Genomic DNA, 16788 nt, shown 5'->3' with positions numbered 1-16788 from the left:
AAATTCACCCAACTTATTGTGGGAACCTTGTGGAAGGCTACCCGAAACATTTGACCCAAGTTAAGCAATTTAAAGGCAATACTACCAAATACTAATTGAGTGTATGTAAACTTCTGACCCACTGGGAATGTGATGAAAGAAATAAACGCTGAAATAAATTATTCTCTCTACTATTATTCTAACAATAGTGGTGATTCTAACTGACCTAAGACAGGGAATTTTTACTAGGATTAAATGTCAGGAATTGTGAAAAACTGAGTTTAAATGTATTTGGCTAAGGTGTATGTAAACGTATGACTTCAACTGTAGGCTGTTTGTAATAGGTGAATTGCCCTACCTATCTTGTAGCCTATATTCATTACCAAAAAAACAGCCTAGCTGTATGGCGCTGATCATTGTGCTGATACAGCGCAGCAGAGATGGGCTACAGAGTCTCGGCATTTGAACTTTAAGTTTGTGGTATAGCATGAGTATATAAGCAGAATTCACAGTGTTGTTGTAGCCCACTGGACAAACATACCTGATTCAACTCATTTAGGGCCTGATGATTAGCAAGTTGAATAAGGTAAATTTGTCTGGGGATACAATAAAAATGTGTACTGTGGGGGGGTACTCAAGGATCTGAGTTGGGAACCACTGGCCAACAGTATGATTTTATTACCCCAGCGGTGTCAAACTCATTCCATGGAGGGTCTGCAGGTTTTAGATTTTTCCTGTCAATTAATAACTTCTTATGGATGTGTGGCAGTATTGAGTAGCTTGGATGAAGAAGGTGCCCAGAGTAAACTGCCTGCTACTCAGTCCCAGAAGCTAAGATATGCATATTATTAGTATCTGGATAGAAAACACTCTGAAGTTTCTAAAACTGTTTGAATGATGTCTGTGAGTATAACAGAACTCATATGGCAGGCAAAAACCTGAGAAGAAATCCAACAAGGAAGTGGGAAATCTGAGGTTTGTAGTTTTTCAAGTGATTGCCTATCCAGTATACAGTGTCTGTGCGGTCATTTTGCACTTCCTAAGGCTTCCACTAGATGTCAACAGTCTTTAGAATGTTGTGTCATGCTTCTACTGTGAATGGGAAGAGAATAAGAGCCATTGGAATCAGATGACTGAGAAAATGACATGAGCTCAGTGGCGCGCACTCCCATGAGAGTTAGCTGTGTTCCTTTTCATTTCTGAAGACAAAGGAATCGTCCAGTTGGAATTTTATGGAAGATTTATGATAAAAACATCCTAAAGATTGATTCTATACATCGTTTGACATGTTTCTACGAACTGTAATATAACTTTTTGGACTATTCGTCTGAACTAACTGCGCGAGCACAGTGCATTTGGATTATTCGACGGAATGCGCGAACAAAAAGGAGGTATTTGGACATAAAGGATGGACTTTATCGAACAAAACAAACATTTATTGTGGAACTGGGATTCCTGGGAGTGCATTCTGATGAAGATCATCAAAGGTAAGTGAATATTTATAATGGCATTTGTGACTTCTGTTGACTCCAAAATGGCGGGTATCTGTATGGCTTGTTTTGATATCTGAGCGCTGTACTCAGATTATTGCAAAATTTGCTTTCGCCGGAAAGCTTTTTTGAAATCTGACACAGCGGTTGCATTAAGGAGAAGTGTATCTTTAATTCTGTGCATAACACTTGTATATTTTATCAAAGTTTATGATAAGTATTTCTGTAAATTGATGTGGCTCTCTGCAAAGTCACCGGAGATTTTGGAGGCAAAACATTACTGAACATAACGCGCCAATGTAAACTGAGATTTATGGATATAAATATGAACTTTATCGAACAAAACATACATGTATTGTGAAACATGAAGTCCTATGAGTGCCATCTGATGAAGATAATCAAAGGTTAGTGATTTATTTTATCTCTATTTCTGCTTTTTGTGACTCCTCTCTTTGGCTGGAAAATGGCTGTATGTTTTTTGTGACTAGGTGCTGACCTAACATAATTGTTTGGTGTGCTTTCGCTGTAAAGCCTTTTTGAAATCGGACACTGTGGTTGGATTAATGAGAATCTTATCTTTAAAATGGTGTATAATACTTGTATATTTGCAAAATTTTAATTATGAGATTTTTGCTGTTTTGAATTTGGCGCTCTGCGCTTTCACTGGCTGTTGTCATATCGATCCCGTTAATGGGATTTCAGCCTTAAGAAGTAATTTAAGCCTGAGACAACCAGGTGAGGGGAGTTCCTTACTAATTAGTGACCTTAATTCATCAATCAAGGACAAGGGAGGAGCAAAAACCCTCCATGGAATGAGTTTGACTCCTGTGCATGAGCCTTATAGGCATTTGCAATGCACCCTTTGACATTGTGCATCTGAAGCAGAAAATAGCTTAAGTCAAACATTGTTTACATATTGTTGAGCTATATGTTCTCAATTTAAAAACAATACCAGTAGACAATATATGAGGGTAATAATTATACTAGTTTGTGTACATGCCTTGTGCTGACATGAAATTGTTAAGTGCAAATCCAGCCCTTGTAATCTAGGTAGTTAAATGTCTAAAAGCAGGAGATTATGGGATCCTTAATTCAAAACATACACACAACTACTACTACCAAGTTCAATTCCAGATACTTTTCTTGCAGAAGTGATAATGAAGTGATAATAAAGACAATTACATTGTCTGTGCTAAATGTGTTTAAATTGTAAAAGAAAGAAAGACTAGTTAGGCTATAAGAAATACATTTTATTCAATGAGGCAAGGAAAAACAGAGAATAGTTTTAATTTCACCCATACAACAATATAGCCAAATATTAAAGGAGCAATATGCAGAATTCGCTCAGCCATTTCATGGTTGCTGAAATTCAAATAGTTTGCCTAATTTCAGTTCAAGTGACAAAACCAGCAAGAAGGGCATTCGGAAATTATTCAGACCCCTTCCCTTTTTCCACATGATCTGGAAAGGCACACACCTGTCTATTTAAGGTCCCACAGTTGACAGTGGATGGCAGAGAAAAAACCAAGCCATGAAGTCGAAGGAATTGTCCTTAGAGCTCCAAGACAGGATTGTGTCGAGGCAAAGATCTGGGGAAGAATACCAAAATATTTCTGCAGCATTAAAGGTCCCCAAGAACACAGTGGCCTCCATTCTTAAATAGAAGAAGTTTGGAACCACCATGACTCTTCCTAGAGCTGGCCGCCCGGCCAAACTGAGCAATCGGGGGAGAAGGGTCTTGCTCAGGGAGGTGACCAAGAACCCAATGGTCACTCTGACAGAGCTCCAGAGTTCCTCTGTGGAGATGGGAGAACCTTCTAGAAAGACAACCATGCTGCACTCTACCAATCGGGCCTTTATGGTAGAGTGGCCAAACGGAAGCCACTACTCAGTAAAATGCACATGACAGTCCGATTGGAGTTTTCCAAAAGGCACCTGAAGGTTCTCTGGTCTGATAAAACCAAGATTGAACTCTTTGGCCACTTTAATAATGAAAAATTGATGTAATAAATGTATCACTAGCCACTTTAAACAATGCCACTTTATATAATGTTTACATACCCTACATTACTCATCTCATATGTATATACTGTACTCTATACCATCTACTGCATCTTGCCTATGCTGTTCGGCCATCGCTCATTCATATATTTTTATGTGTGTATTGTTATTCATTCCTTTACACTTGTGTGTATAAGGTAGTTGTTGTGAAATTGTTAGGTTAGATTACTTGTTAGATATTACTGCATGGTCGGAACTAGAAGAACAAGCATTTCGCTACACTCGCATTAACATCTGCTAACCATGTGTGTGACAAATAAAATTTGATTTGAATGCCAAGCATCACGTCTGGAGGAAACCTGGGCAGCATCATGCTGTGGGGATGTTTTTCAGCGGCAAGGGCTGGGAAACTAGTCAGGATTGTGTGAAACATGTACTGTATGGAGCAAAGTACAGAGAGATCCTTGATGAAAACCTGCTCCACAGCGCTTAGGACCTCAGACTGGGGCAAAGGTTTACCTTCCAATAGGACAACAACCCTAAGCACACAGCCAAGACAACGGAGGAGTGGCTTCGGGACAAGTCTCTGAATGTCCTTGAGGAGCTCAGCCAGAGCCCGGACTTCAACCCGATCGAAACATATCTGGAGAGACCTGACAATAGCTGTGCAGCGACGCTCCCCATCCAACCTGACAGAGCTTGAGAGGATCTGCAGAGAAGAATGGGAGAAACTCCCCAAATACATGTGTGCCAAGCTTGTAGCGTCATACCCAAGAAGACTCGAGGGTGTAATCGCTGCCAAAGGTGCTTCAACAAAGTACTGAGTAAAGGATCTGAATACTTATGTAATTGTGATATTTGTCTAAAAACCTGTTTTTGTTTTGTCATTATGGGGTATTGTGTGTAGATTGATGAGGGGGGAAAAAATATTTTATTAATTTTGGAATAAGGCTGTAACGTAACAAAATGTGGAAAAAGTCAAGGGGTCTGAATACTTTCCGATTGCACTGTATCGTGTAGAGAATCCTTGTACCATTTAAACCGCTGTGAAATATATTTTCAATAATCAACAACGGGAAGCATAGAAATAGCACACATATAACGTATCTACCGCTTCTTAGACTTGCTTTCAATGAGAATAACAGATCTATAACTCACATTTCTATGTGAATTTGCTTTAAAGTACAGTATGTTTACAATATCATAAACAATAGTCTTTTCCATGATCCAAATGGCATTTTATATATTCATACATGTAAATAATTTATTTATCAGCAGTTATCACTAAACCTCTCATTTGGTTTAAAGGGGCACTTTTGTCATGACAACAAGGTGAAGGTGCTCTCTACTCGAATGGCACAACAGAAGGGGTAGAAGTAGAAACTGAATCCAGTCAATATGGGTGTCTTGATAGAGGTCAGCTGGTGAACCTACAGTACATAAACAAATAAAAAGCACACCTGATGTTAGAAAACCACTTCTTCAGGTCACCTATACCATGAGCAGTCTTGTTTGTTTGTATTTAAAACTTCTTTGGTATAGGTGGGACATTAGCATCCCACCTTGCCAACATCCGGTGAAATTGCAGAGCATGAGATTCAAATTAAATTACTATAAATATTAAACTTTCATGAAATCACAAGTGCAATACATCAAAATATAGCTTAACTTGTTGTTAATCCAGCCAAGGAGTCAGATTTCAAAAAGGCTTTACGGCGAAAGCAAACCATGCGATTATCTGAGGACAGCGTCCAGCACACAAATGCATAACAAATCATTTTCAAGCAGGGAGTTGCGACACGAAAGTCAGAAATAGCCATATAATATATGCCTTACCTTTGAAGATCTTCTTCTGTTGCCACTGCAAAATGTCCCAGAAACATCACAAATGGTCCTTTTGTTCGATAATGTCCTTTTTTATGTCCCAAAAATGTCCATTTATTTGGCGCGTTTGATTCAGAGATACACCGGTTTCAACTCGCCCAAAATGCCTACAAAGTATCTAATAAGTTACCTGTAAATTTGGTCCAAACATTTCAAACAACGTTCCTAATCCTTCCTCAGGTATCCTAAAATGTAAATAATCGATAAAATTTAAGACGGGATAATCTGTTTTCAATACCGAAGAAAAATACCATGGAGCGCGCTCCTGTGCACGCGCAATAAAAGACTTCAGGCCTTCACAGTGACACGAACCATTTACAGCCGTAATTCTTTATTCCTCAAAAGAAAAATATCAACCAATTTCTAAAGACTGTTGACATCTAGCGGAAGCCATAGGAACTGCAACAAGGGCCCATATAAATCAGGATTCCCAATGAAAACTAGTGGAAAACACAATGAGCTTGCCTGCCAAATCAGTTCTGTTATACTCACAGACATTATTCTAACAGTTTTAGAAACTTCAGAGTGTTTTCTATCCAAATATACTACTTATATGCATATCCTAGCTTCTGGGCCTGAGACACAGGCAGTTTACTTTGGGCACGCTTTTCATCCGGACGTGAAAATACTGCCCCCTATCCCAAAGAGGTTTTAATTCATTCAGGTGTTTTCGTGTAGAAATATTAAATCTATTGTTGGGCTGGAAGAACCAATAGTCAACACAGCACGTTGTCCTATCCCATTGAGGCCTTTGTCCTATGCTGTAATGTCCATACATTTCCCATCCATTTCCCATCCTCTTATGAATAAAGTTCTCAACAAATTATCATTGGGTCAGTGCAACAGGATTAATTTTTTTTACAATAATGTCCTCCTCCAAGCTAGATGGACGTCATATTGTGGAATTTGTGTCTCTGCTTTTCCTAGGCCTAGATTAGATGGTTGCATTCAAAACATTTTTATTGATCTGTTTGTCAGTGTCAGCAGAGTAGACCTATGCTACCCCTTGATTTGTCATATTAAAAATATTCTTCTAATGTCTCCAGCCATATAAAGTGTAGTAGAATTGCCTTAAATGTTTTTATCAAAGGCCACATTGATATAGCCTATAGGTCTCTGCCACTATGCGCTCAGCCATACACAGTGATTAGTTTGAGTTATATTATTAGCCTAATAAATTATGACTATCCAATCTACTCATCACATTAGTAATAATAGGCTTACATTACTCTGCAAATGCAATGTTAGATGGATGAAATGCTTTACTATAAGGTGCATTATTATGGTGAAAAAATTGCTTCCCCAAAACTTAAAACTCTGCTGTTGTTGTCTGTAGAAATGATGTGGTGGTCTTCCATCATGGCCTCCGGGAGGCGTCGTGTCACCTGGCAACCCTCTATAGTTGACCTTAAGAAGTGATATTCTAACATCAGGTGTTCTTTTCATTTGTTTATGTTGTAGGTTCACCAGCTGATCTCAAGACACCCATCTTGACTGGATTCCCACTGTGAAGATGAGTAATGCTGCAGCAGCAAAAGTTGCCCAATTAGGAAGGGGCATGGGGGTTCAGAAAGGCTGTCAGTCAACCCATACAGCGCTGTGAAGCGTAGATCATGAGCTCTGATGTTATACTGTACAGCTACTGTGTACCAATTTAGGTGCTTATCAGTGCCAAAATATATACTGCTCAAAAAAATAAAAGGAACACTTAAACAACACATCCTAGATCTGAATGAAATAAATAATCTTATTAAATACTTTTTTCTTTACATTGGTGAATGTGCTGACAACAAAATCACACAAAAATAATCAATGGAAATCCAATTTATCAACCCATGGAGGTCTGGATTTGGAGTCACACTCAAAATTAAAGTGGAAAACCACACTACAGGCTGATCCAACTTTGATGTAATGTCCTTAAAACAAGTCAAAATGAGGCTCAGTAGTGTGTGTGGCCTCCACGTGCCTGTATGACCTCCCTACAACACCTGGGCATGCTCCTGATGAGGTGACGGATGGTCTCCTGAGGGATCTCCTCCCAGACCTGGACTAAAGCATCCGCCAACTCCTGGACAGTCTGTGGTGCAACGTGGCGTTGGTGGATGGAGCGAGACATGATGTCCCAGATGTGCTCAATTGGATTCAGGTCTGGGGAACGGGCGGGCCAGTCCATAGCATCAATGCCTTCCTCTTGCAGGAACTGCTGACACACTCCAACCACATGAGGTCTAGCATTGTCTTGCATTAGGAGGAACCCAGGGCCAACCGCACCAGCATATGGTCTCACAAGGGGTCTGAGGATCTCATCTCGGTACCTAATGGCAGTCAGGCTACCTCTGGCAAGCACATGGAGGGCTGTGCGGCCCCCCAAAGAAATGCCACCCCACACCATGACTGACCCACCGCCAAACCGGTCATGGTGGAAGATGTTGCAGGCAGCAGAATGTTCTCCACGGCGTCTCCAGACACTGTCACGTCTGTCACGTGCTCAGTGTGAACCTGCTTTCATCTGTGAAGAGCACAGGGCGCCAGTGGCGAATTTGCCAATGTTGGTGTTCTCTGACAAATGCCAAACGTCCTGCACGGTGTTGGGCTGTAAGCACAACCCCCACCTGTGGATGTCGGGCCCTCATACCACCCTCATGGAGTCTGTTTCTGACCGTTTGAGCAGACACATGCACATTTGTGGCCTGCTGGAGGTCATTTTGCAGGGCTCTGGCAGTGCTCCTCCTGCTCCTCCTTGCACAAAGGCGGAGGTAGCGGTCCTGCTGCTGGGTTGTTGCCCTACTACGGCCTCCTCCACGTCTCCTGATGTACTAGCCTGTCTATTGGTAGCGCCACCATGCTCTGGACACTTTGCTGACAGACACAGCAAACCTTCTTGCCACAGCTCGCATTGATGTGCCATCCTGGATGAGCTGCACTACCTGAGCCACTTGTGTGGGTTGTAGACTCCGTCTCATGCTACCACTAGAGTGAAAGCACCGCCAGCATTCAAAAGTGACCAAAACATCAGCCAGGAAGCATAGGAACTGAGAAGTGGTCTGTGGTCCCCACCTGCAGAACCACTCCTTTATTGGGGGTGTCTTGCTAATTGCCTATAATTTCCACCTGTTGTCTATTCCATTTGCACAACAGCATGTGAAATGTGTTGTCAATCAGTGTTGCTTCCTAAGTGGACAGTTTGATTTCACAGAAGTGTGATTGACTTGGAGTTACATTGTGTTGTTTAAGTGTTCCCTTTATTTTTTTGAGCAGTGTACATATACGGGTACGCGTGTAAAGGGCTACATAAAAAATAAACCTTGTTTTTCTATGCAAAGCGTAGACAAAGCTTGAAAGCTCCTTTGTAACCATTTAACTCATAACAACTCTGCCTTCACATATGTATCCACCTTTTACGATTGTAATCTACCTTATGGTTTCTCGCCTTGTACGGTACACTATGTCTGATTACAAGTACAAATATAGGACATTTCTTTTATCACTCTTTTATTACTGAGATTATTTTACACAGCAGGAGATGCAAACTTGTAGTGTATTCTATGTTTAAAAAGGCTTCTAAAGTTTGCTATTTCCATTTAAAATGTCAAACTTAAATTGCCCTAACGAAAAATGTATCAACCCCTCCAAAAAAATGACATTAATTATAATACACAAATAATTTACATTTCCTGTTACTGCGGTATTATTTTCCTAGTAGCAAACTGGCTCAAATTAAGATTCTACATCTGTACAGACCAAGGCAGAACTCAATTGATTAGAATGGGAGAAAAACAAGGTGCTTCACAGCTGACTGGATCCTGATGTATTCCACTCTGACACGTCGACCCCTGGTCGGCTCCCTCTTCTCCACTGTTCATCATTACCAAGTATCGCCGACCCGTTTTTTACAGCTGTCGGTTGAAGCGTTTCAGATTATTTTTATAGAGTGAACTGCATGGTCGCCCAGCGCTAATTAGCCCAAATGTCACCGTGCTTTGCTGAAATCAATGTCCGTAGGGGACCGGCACTCTCTCTGAATTGCAGTCTGGTGGCCCTCCTAACAGCCTGGAAGGCCACTATAGGAGCCACTGTGGACAGACAGGAGACAGCAAGGGTCATTGGCACGATGCAAACATAAACTACCCATCATATTGTGTGGTAGATGTTTGAGTTTACATATATTCTGGAACAGAGTCATATTCCGGAAGGGAGTCATTAGCACTTTGCAAATGTAAATGAAAAGCGCTCTACAAATGCAATTTATTATAATTGTTATTATTATTATGGTAATGTGTTCTGAACCAGAGAGGTTTGAGTGCTGTCAATGTTATAGGGTATGCAAGTGGTATGGTACAGTAATGCAAGGGAGAGAGTAGTGCCATGGTTTTCTACTACATCCCTGAACATAAGAATGTGTAAAGGCATCATCATGCTTCAGTTCTGCTAGCGCCTATCCAAAGTCGACAAGGCGAACCGAACAAGTGTGCTTGCATACTCCCTTAAAAGACCTTCACTTGAAAACCGAGAAAGAAACAGCAATAGTACTGTTTGTCCATTTTGAGACGCCATTGCCAGTATACACTTCCTCAAAATAGTCAGAATGACTCGAAGATAACTGTAACTCAAGAAATCTGTCATTCATTTTGACGTTTTTGCCAAAGACATCTTATTTGCGCAACTTTATATCTAACTAAGATGTTTGGTGCAGTATTTCTCAATGAAAAAATGGTCATGAAAACAAGTCGTCTTGTTGAATGACAGACTACTGAAGAATCACTACTGTTGACCAATCACAGACGAAGGGGCGTAGACTTCGGCTACCAACTTCAGGCTTGCCTCAAGAAAAAAATGTGTGCATGAACAACCGGAAAAAAACGTACGAAAGTCCAAAACGAACAAAAACATCATAAAATCAAATCAATTCAAACTTGCGCCAAATACAACAAGTGTAGACCTTACCGTGAAATGCTTACTTACAAGCCCTTAACCAAAAGTGCAGTTCAAGAATAGTTTATTTGGTAAATATTTTCTTAACTCAAGTAAAAAAAGAAAATTTAAAAAAGAAACACAATAACATAACGAGGCTATATACAGGGGGTACCGGTACCGAGTCAGTATGCGGGGGTACAGGTTCGAGGTAATTTCTACATGTAGGTAGGGGTGAAGTGACTGCATAGATAATAAACAGCGAGTCGCAACAGTGTACAAAACAAATGGAGGGGGGTGGGGTCAATGTAATAGTCCGGTGGCCATTTGATTAATTGTTTAGCAGTCTTATGGCTTGGGGGTAGAAGCTGTTAAGGAGCCTTTTGGTCCTAGACTTGGCGCTCCGTTACCACTTGCCATGCAGTAGCAGAGAAAACAGTCTATGACTTGGGTGACTGGAGTCTCTGACAATTTTATGGGCTTTCCTCTGATACCGCCTACTATATAGGTCCTGGATTGCAGGAAGCTTGGCCCCAGTGATGTACTGGGCCGTACGCACTACCCTCTGTAGCGTCTTACGGTCAGATGCCGAAGCAGTTGCCATACCAGGCGGTGATGCAACTGGTCAGAATGCTCTTGATGGTGCAGCTGTAGAACTTTTTGAGGATCTTGGACCCATGCCAAATCTTTTCAGTCTCCTGAGGGGGAAAATGTTTTGTTGTGCCCTCTTCACGACTGTCTTGGTGTGATTGGACCATGATAGATCGTTGGTGATGTGGATACCAAGGAACTTGAAACTCTCAACCCACTCCACTACATCCACGTTGATCTTAATTGGGGCCTGTTCGGCCCGCCTTTTCCTGTAGTCCACGATCAGCTCCTTTGGTGGTGCCAGGTTGTTGTCCTGGCACCACACTGCCAGTTCTCTGACCTCCTCCCTATAGGCTGTTTCATCATTGTCGGTGATCAGGCATACCACTGTTGTGTCGTCAGCAAACTTGATGATGGTGTTGGAGTTGTGTTTGTTCATACACCCCTGTCGTGGGTAAACAGGGAGTATGGCATGGGACCAAGTAGACACCCCTGAGGGACCCCTGCGGCTTTGTGAATGTTGACCTATTTAAATGTCTTGCTCACAACGGCTACTGAGAGCATTATCACACAGTCATCCAGAACAGCTGGTGCTCTCGTGCATGCTTCAGTGTTGCTTGCCTCGAAGCGAGCATAAAAGGCATTTGGCTAGCGTCACTGGGAAGCTCGCGTCTGGGTTTCCCTTTGTTGTCCGTAATAGTTTTCAAAACCTGCCACATCCGACGAGCGTCAGAGCCGGTGTAGTAGGATTCAATCTTAATCCTGTATTGACGCTTTGCTTGTTTGCGCGATCGGTCTTAGGGCATAGCGGAATTTCTTATAGGCGTCTGGATTAGTGCCCCGCTCCTTGAAAGCGGCAGTTCTAGCCTTTAGATCGATGCGGATGTTGCCTATAATCCATGGCTTCTGGTTGGGATATGTACGTCCGGTCACTGTGAGGACGACGTCGTCGATGCACTTACTGATGAAGTCTGACCGAGGAGGTATACTCGTCAATGCCATTGGATGAATCCCGGAACATATTCCAGTCTGTGCTAGCAAAACAGTCCTGTAGCGTAGCATCCACGCCATCTGACCACTTCCGTATTGAGCGAGTCACCGGTACTTCCTGCTTTAGCTTTTGCTTGTAAGCAGGAATCAGGAGGATATAATTATGGTCAGATTTGCCAAATGGAGGCCGGGGGAGAGCTTTGTATGCATCTCTGTGTGTGGAGTAAAGATGGTCTAGAGTTATTTATTTTTTCCCCCCTCTGGTTGCACATGTGACATGCTGGTAAAAATTTGGTATAACTGATTTAAGTTTGCCTGCATTAAAGTCCGTTGCCACTAGGAGCGCCGCTTCTGGATGAGCATTTTCTTGTTTGCGTATGGCCTTATAGAGTTGGTTGAGTGCGGTCTTGGTGCCAGCATCGGTCTGTGGTGGTAAATAGACGGCTACGAATAAATATAGATGACAACTCTCTTGGTAGATTGTGTGGTCTACAGCTTATCATAAAGTACTCTACTTCAGGCGAGCAATACCTCGTGACTTCTTTAATATTAGACATTGCGCACCAGCTGTTATTGACAAAAAGACACACACCCCCACACCTCGTCTTACCAGACGTAGCTTCTCTGTACCTGCCAGTGCATTGAAAATCCCTCCAGCTCTATGTTATCCGTTTTGTCGTTCAGCCATGACTGTGAAACATAAGATATTACAGTTCTTAATGTCCCGTTGGTGGGATAAGCGTAATCGTAGGTCATCAATTTTATTTTCCAATGATTGCGTGTTAGCAAATAGAATTGATGGCAGTGGGAGTTTACTCGCTCACCTACGGATTCTCAAAAGGCAGCCCGATCTGTGTCCTCTTTTCCTTCGTCTTCACGTAAATAACAGGGATCTGGGCCTGTTCCCGGGAGAGCAGTATACCATTCTCATCAGACTCGTTAAAGGAAAAAAAATATTCCAGTTCGTGGTGAGTAATCCCAGTTCTGATATTTAGCAGCAACATTATGTACAAAATAAGTTACAAACAACACAAAAAAAAAAAAAAAAATAGCACAATTGGTAAAACGTCTGCCATCCTCTTCGGCGCCATCTTTCAAAATCTTCATATGTGCACAAACTCTTCCGAGCTGTCTTAAGGACGCCTCATATCTCAATCTCTTTATTAAAAGACTCAATCATGGACACTTTTACTGACAGTTGTGGCTGCTTCATGTGATGTATTGTTGTCTATACCTTCTTGCCCTTTGTGCTGTTGCCTGTGCCCAATAATGTTTGTACCGTGTTTTGTGCTGCTACAGTACTGTACCATGTTGTGTTGCTACCATGTTGTTGTGTTGCTGCCTTGCTATGTTGTCTTTATGTAGTGTAGTGTTGTGTTGTCTCTCTTGTCTTGATTTGTGGATTGTCCTATATTTATATTTTATTTACATTTTTAATCCCAGCCCCCGTCCCTGCAGGAGGCCTTTTGCCTTTTGGTAGGCCATCAATGTAAATAAGAATTTGTTCTTAACTGACTTGCCTAGTTAAATAAAAGAAGCTATAATAAATAATAATAACAATAAAAAAATGTAATAAATAAAAATGTCATCTTAGTCCTGTTCCAATAAACTGGACTACCCACTGGGCAAACACTGCTTCATGGCTGACTGGATCCTGATGTATTCCACTCTGATACTTCGACCCCTTGTCAGCTCCTTCTTCGCCACTGTTCATCATTACCTGGTTGAATCAGTGTAATTTGTCAGCATATTGTGACATGGAAAATACATTTGTATAAAAACATTTTTTTTATAATGTTTTGAGGGTGAAATTTCAACCACAGGATTATGTCATTATGGTAACCAAATTTCAACATTGGCAAACCTTGTTTGGCCCCTGGCCCTGGGACACAAAAGCACAAACTGAACAGACAAACTTTGTAGCCTTTTCACTGCTGAGGTAGGCTACCATCCCCTGACCCCATTGATTAGTGGCATACGGCACTTCACACCTATGTTAGGGACCAGGTTGCAAGGGAATGGAATCAGCTGACCTGGGCCCTGTTTCAGAAAGTGGGTTTAGTGAAAACTCAGTTGACTCAGAGTTGAAGGAAACTCTGGGTTTTTGGTTTCACAAAGCCAGTTCAGCTTAACTTTGAGTCAGTTACTATGGCAACATACTCTGTGAAGCTAACCTGCTCGCTGGCAGATTTTCTTCAACTAACCCTGAGTTTCTCCCCCTCTTTAGCTGAAGCCTGCAGACTGAAGGAAGTGTCAGAAATGGAGTGACCTTTTCTTGAAGAGCCAGTTGATATTGAAGCACAAATACTCTGCATAAATCTCCATCGGGAGAAGGTGATCAGACCCTGCTTGGATGTTTTATCATTCCCTGATGATTATCTGTTTGAGCTTTTCTGTTTTTCTGCACAATCGATCTGAGCAATATTCTCAGCCCTCATATCGTTCATATGACACGTGGACATGCGTGGACATGCTCTCAGTATGGAACAAATTCTTTGTGTTGTACTTCGTTTTTTGGCCTACAGGAGTTTTCTATATAACATCGGTGACGCTGAGCATATTTCAACCTTCTGTCAGAAATGTGACTCTTGCACTGAAAGGTTTACTGTACACTTTTGTGGTGTTCTGAAGTCACAGACCCACAAGACTCATCAAAGAAGAATTCCACAGAATCAGTCTAAGCAATAATTCATTTATTTAGTATGAAGCTTTTAGACTTGAAGCACTAATCAGTAAATTTTATATATTTTAGGGTTTCCAGGTGTGATTGGCTGCATAGATGGCACTCATATTCGTATCACAGCTCCTTCAGTAAATTAAGGAGATTATGTGAATAGGAAGTCTTTTCAAAGCATTAATGTGCAGGTAGGCCTAAATAGTAGCCTTTAGCATTCCAAATGAGAGATACTGCACAATACAGCTACTGCACCAAGTTACTGTTCTGCACTGTGAAGATCATAACATATTATGTGATGCAGCCCACATCATCAGCAACGTGGAAGCAGGAAAACGATGGAGGCTTGCAAGCCGAAGAACACCATCCCAACCGTGAAGCACAGGGGTGGCAGCATCATGTTGTAGGGGTGATTTGCTGCAGGAGGGACTGGTGCACTTCAGAAAATAGATGGCACCATGAGGATGGAAAATGATGTGGATATATTGAAGCAACATCTCAAGACTTCAGTCAGGAAGTTAAAGCTTGGTCGCAAATGGGTCTTCCAAATGGACAATGACCCCAAGCATACTTCCAAAGTTGTGGCAAAATGTCTTAAGGACAACAAAGTCAAGGTATTGGAGTGGCCATCACAATGCCCTGACCTCAATCCCATAGAACATTTGTGGGCAGAACTGAAAAAGTGTGTGCGAGCAAGGAGGCCTACAAACCTGACTCAGTTACACCAGCTCTTGGCCCATTCCTCAATGGGCCAAAATTCACCCAACATATTGTGGGAGGCTTGTTGAAGACTACCCGAAACGTTTGACCCAAGTTAAACAATTTACAGGCAATGCTACCAAATACTAATTGAGTGTATGTAAACTTCTGACCCACTGGGAATGTGATGAATGAAATAAAAGCTAAAATAAATAATTCTCTCTGATATTATTCTGACATTTCACATTTTTTAAATAAAGTGGTGATCCTAACTGACCTAAGACAGGGAATTTTTACTACGATTAAATGTCAGGAATTGTGAAAAACTGAGTTTAGATGTATTTGGCTAAGGTGTATGTAAACTTATGAGTTAAACTGTGTGTGTGTGTGTGTGTATATATATATATATATATATATATATATATATATATATATATATATATATATATATAAAATCAATATTTTGTTTCCTCCTATTGCAACTGAAAATTTTAACTGTATCATATTTTCATAAGAGAGTTCAATGGTTGCCTGCTCACTGACAGAGGGTACCCCTGCCAGCCCTATTTGCTGACCCCTTACCCTGATCCTGAGCCCGGCCCGCAGCAACATTATAACTTGGCTCACTGCAGGACACGAGCCAGGGTAGAGTTGACCATTGGGATGCTCAAGGCCCAGTTCCAGTGCATTTGTAGGCTCAGGGTCACCCCAGAAAGTGCATGTGACATTATTGTGGCATGTATGATTCTCCACAACATTGCCACAATTAGAGGAGAACAATGTCCTACTCAACCAGTGAACGTTCCTGATAACGATCCTGACCACCCCGCTGACGCACGAGATGGAAGAGCAGTCAGAGACACAATATGCTACCATCATTTCTGATTTACCCATCACCTCCCCAGTGTCAAATAAAGTCAAATATGCCTTTCTTTTAATGAAGTCTTCTTCATTTCCTGCAAGTACAAATGCAGTACAGTAGTAAACATTTTTTTATGTTGTTCAAACAAGTAAAATCATCCACCTGTGGGCACCTCACCCCCCTTTTGACTGATGTTCCAGCAGTTGTATTTCTATTTTTATCTTTTGCGTCTGCAGCCTTATGTGGTCAATTTCTAAATTACATTTTTCAATTTGTTTCTCTAAGTACACCTTGTACAGCTGTTTCACAGGGAGCTACAGTATAGGAACACAAAATAACATTGAATTTCACAGTGCCAGGTCTACTTAGTTTCATTTTAAGTCATGGGCCAATGCTGAACAACATCTTACTGAGGTAAGTTGTGCTGTGGAGGTGGATGGACCCTCTTCCTCATTGTAATTTCCAGCAATGCTCTGTTAGAGATAAAGAAGGGGCAAGTTTTATTCTAGTACAACACTATCATCAACTGTTAGATGTTATTTTTAAGGTGTAAACCTCAATAGGCCTCTCTGTATCTTCCCTCTCTGTGGCAGCTGACAAGGTGTCTTCATCATGCTGTCATGAAAATCAACAATGTTGGTGTTCTACTCCAACCTATTATGAAACATCTGTAGAGTATTAAGAGTACTTACAACTGCATGGAGGTC

General features: G+C 41.4%; 1 long non-coding RNA gene across 1 annotated transcript; it reads right to left on the bottom strand.

Annotated features, from left to right (window-relative positions):
* Positions 1-16301: 16301 nt before the first annotated feature.
* On the bottom strand, positions 16302-16528 carry LOC115193380 (uncharacterized). Its single transcript, XR_003878148.1, has 2 exons — positions 16492-16528; positions 16302-16395 (listed from the first exon to the last, which is right to left on the bottom strand). It is a non-coding gene; the product is annotated as an uncharacterized LOC115193380 (long non-coding RNA).
* Positions 16529-16788: the final 260 nt, after the last annotated feature.

This window comes from Salmo trutta, chromosome 5 (genome assembly GCF_901001165.1).
Source record: "Salmo trutta chromosome 5, fSalTru1.1, whole genome shotgun sequence".
In the NCBI taxonomy this organism is placed as follows: Eukaryota; Metazoa; Chordata; class Actinopteri; order Salmoniformes; family Salmonidae; genus Salmo; species Salmo trutta.
This window is presented reverse-complemented; position numbering and strand designations above follow the sequence as displayed.